Here is a 3,806-nt window from a genome sequence, read left to right as displayed (position 1 = left end):
ATCCGCCTCATTGTTTGAGGCCTGGAACTTGAATCGTAGTGCATACTCGTATTTGTCCCCTACTAAGTAAAAGGAATGGTGTCCTTCGAACAAGTGTACTATTCCGTTAGTGGGTTCAGAATTATTAGAAAGCTAATATATTCAGTTAGGTCAAGTGATCAGAAAGCCTGGGTGGAGGCCGCTTCCGATCAGTAATATTAATGAATAATTAATATTACAGCTTAATCTTGACTGAACCCTTCGGGTCACACCCAAGCATTCAACAAAACGAACCGACGAATTAATTCAGAAGGAATTAATGAGTCGACCGAGTAATATTTATTTAGACGTCGGAAATTCGAGCTTAGAGCGTCGAAACCGAGCGTCGGAAGTTGAGTCGAAAAATAGTGACAGACGAGACGAGAAATAGTAATAAATCAACAAAATACCAAAATACCCCTAGCATCGGAATGCCTAAGCAAACCGAGTGCTAAGGGCGTATGGCCTAGCATGGTGGCTAGCATGCGCACCAAGCCGAGCCTAGGCTGGCTGGTGCGTGCTAGCGCACCCATGCTAGCATCGCAAGGCTAGGCGCTGCCTAGTGCGTGCTAGCATGCTAGGCGCAGCCTTGTGCGCGCAATGGCTAGCAAGCCATGGCGCAACAAGCTGTAGCAGCTAGCACGCTAGGCGTGCCAGCTCGCCACAGCTAGCAGCAGCATGGCTAGGCCATTGCTTGCTGCCTAGCGGTGCTGGCCAAGACCAGCAGCAGCCCGCACAAGCATGCTGGGCTTGCTGGCGAGCAGCGCCTGGCAGCCCGCATGCGAGTGCTGGGCTTGCTGGGCGTGGCTGCCACGGACAGCAGCAAATGGTAGCCCACCTTGGCTGCCTTGGTGCCCAAGGGTGGGTGCCATGTGGCTTGTGGTCCTTGAGTGTGTGTGGAGTGAGGTGGCCGGTTATGGGTGAGGAAGTGGGGAGCAAGTTTGGTCCCCCCCCCCCTTCTCCAAGTGGTCCTCACCTAACCACTCACATGAGCTTGCCACTTGTTGATTTATTACTAGCTTGATTATTAATTTTATTTTAGCTTTAAAATAAAATGGAAAAATCATACTATCCCACATTGATAGGAGAGTAAATGATACTCCCATTATTTCCTATAAATACCCAAGTATGGGCATTGGGAATGATGCTTGAGTAAGAGTTGGAAAAGGCATCACAATTAGTGAAAACCTTTGAACTTAATATAATTACTCGGGTTTTATTGGTCGGGTTTTGCTAACCCCAAGACATTGGACCTAGTCGGTTGTGTTGGTGTGGGTGGACTTCGTTGGAGGTCTCCGTGTGAGCGGGACTTGAAGCTTTCAAGTAAGAGCTCGTTTTGGAGCAAAGCACGCGTCAAAGGTAATTAGCTTATCTTAATCTTATGATTAATTTAATTATGTTTATGGTTTTATTTATTGCGAGTGTGGTCTTGTTTTTTGGTTTGTTTCCGCGGTGAGTCGGACTCACCAAACCCCAACAGCGGTATCGGAGTCTCGCTCGTTTATTTTTAAAATCATAATATTTTCAAGGTGTTTTTATGGCTTAATTTTTCTGGTTTTAAGTTGCTAATTAGATTAGTAAATCGTTTTTTCCAATTTTTACCTTGTATTAGAGCTGTCTTCAGCTCCCGAACCCAGATTTAGACCCAAAAATAGTGAATTTTGGGTGGAAAAGGCGTTCTGGAAATGGTTTTACCCTTTTAGGACTCGGTTTTTAGCCAAAAAACGACCAGAAATGCATTTTTCGAGGGATTTTTCGTTTTGACGAAAAATTTTAAGTCTTTCTAACCTTGAAAATTGATTGCATATTTATGGTGGTTATGTATTTGGTTCTTTCCTTTATTTATATGCAATTTTAGACCACTTTAAGCATGATTACTTGGTAGTAATTGGTGCTTGAAAGTTTGGTTTTATTTTTTCATATAATTGCAAATTAATTGCATTAAGTGTGAAATAGTTGTTCTTTGTTGCTTCCAAGTACTAAAGATTCAATCTTTATTTATGATAAGTGATTGAAACTTTGAGTTACTAAATTCCATGAATTTTGGTTAAACTTTGTTGATTTAATCAATTTTTAGTTGATTGGAATCATAAAGTTTAAAACTTGTGATTGAAATTGGTTTATCTTCATATTGGAAGATATAATTTTTCATGAAGTCACAAGTATTAAAGTTGGAGTCTTTATTGAACTTATGTTCATTTTTTCCAACTCCCTTTTATTTTGTCAAAATCTCAAGATTAATTTAAAATGATTAAATTAATAGTGAGAATTTCCCTAATTTATTTTATTACACCAAGTTAAACCAATTTTATTAAAGAATGGTTCTTGGAAATAAATTTAGTTAATTGCTTTTGGATGAATTATTTAAGTTGGACTTGTAATTTTTCATTTTTCCTCAAAATTAATTCTAAAATTAATTTAGAATTGATTTATAATGTCACACACAAAAATCGATAATTTTCAAAGCATTAGCACGCAACACGAGGCCTAAGAGCCCCGAGCTAGCTCTCGGCCAGCTGGGCTGCTCACGCAACCCATATGTGGTTGTCGAGGCTGCTGGGCGCTTCGTTCTTAGGTGCGCGGTGTTGTGCGTCTGTGTGTGCGAGGAAGGGCGTGGGCTGCTGCTCGCTGCCAGCAGCATAGCGCGCCAGCCAGCAGCAAGCAGTAGCATAAGTCTGTGCGCGCTGTGCGTGCTGCTACGCTTGGCTGGGCTGGGCGTAGCGCATGCGAGCACAAGCAGCCCACATGCATGCTTGGTGTTGCGGGGGTGCGCATGGGCATACTACGTGCTTCTTGTACGGTACGTACAATCCCATAATTGGCACAATAACCCCGGGTTATTAAGGCGATGCTATTTTAAAGTTAATTTTAGCGTTGCTTAATATGTAAATAAGGGTAATTTTTTGGACTCCAAGTCTTAGTGCTAGGCACTTGGACATTTTGGAATTCATAATTTTGCTTAAATTGTCGTTTTAATTATTTTAATTATTTTGTTTATTTAATTAAAAATTTTGGAGGCTAGGCCTCGGTTTTTGAGCGACATTTGCAAAAATTAATTTTGGCAAATATTTGGGTTCACCGACTTAATTAATTGGATTAGTTAAGTTGGATGCGGAATTTAGTGGGAGCGTCTCTTAGTTATTACCATAACCGGTTAAAACAACTTTGACTAGTTTAATTAGGCGTGTTAATTGGATTAACCACCTAGACTTTACTAGTTCTCGCGCGTTTTATGCATTGTTACTTGTTTATCGTTGTAAAATGCATGGGTCGTTCACAGATATTGAATGGATGAATGGAATGTAAATTCTCTCACAGGTTTTATGAAATGACAACTAGTGGGGCCCGGTTAGGATAGAAAATACGGACTGTGATCCGTGATGTATTTTTGTAAATCTAAATACGGTCTGCGAATCGTTGAGTATTTTTGTACCTTAATGTTTAGATTAGTCCTAATTGTAGATACTAGCAATTGTAATATTTTGGTCAAGTCTTGAAGACGGGGTTCTTAGAAGACAAAGCCATGAAGTTTCAAATGAAGACCTTTTTGAAGACTTGAAGATCTCAAGGGGTCATGCTAGTTGCCAAATGCATCTCTATTTATGTTTTCGATATATATTTATGTATATATATATATGAATTATATGTTAGATGCATGTTTAGGATTTCAAATGTTGATATGATTAATTAAGTTCACTTAAATCAACCAACATAGAAACCATAGGTCCCTAAAATATTGAGTAAAACTTGCCATTCCAAAACACACTTACCAACCGAACGAGGGTAGT

The sequence above is a fragment of the Chenopodium quinoa genome, unplaced genomic scaffold (genome assembly GCF_001683475.1).
Source record: "Chenopodium quinoa cultivar QQ74 unplaced genomic scaffold, ASM168347v1, whole genome shotgun sequence".
Classification (NCBI taxonomy): domain Eukaryota; kingdom Viridiplantae; phylum Streptophyta; class Magnoliopsida; order Caryophyllales; family Amaranthaceae; genus Chenopodium; species Chenopodium quinoa.
Note: the sequence above shows the minus strand (reverse complement) of the source record.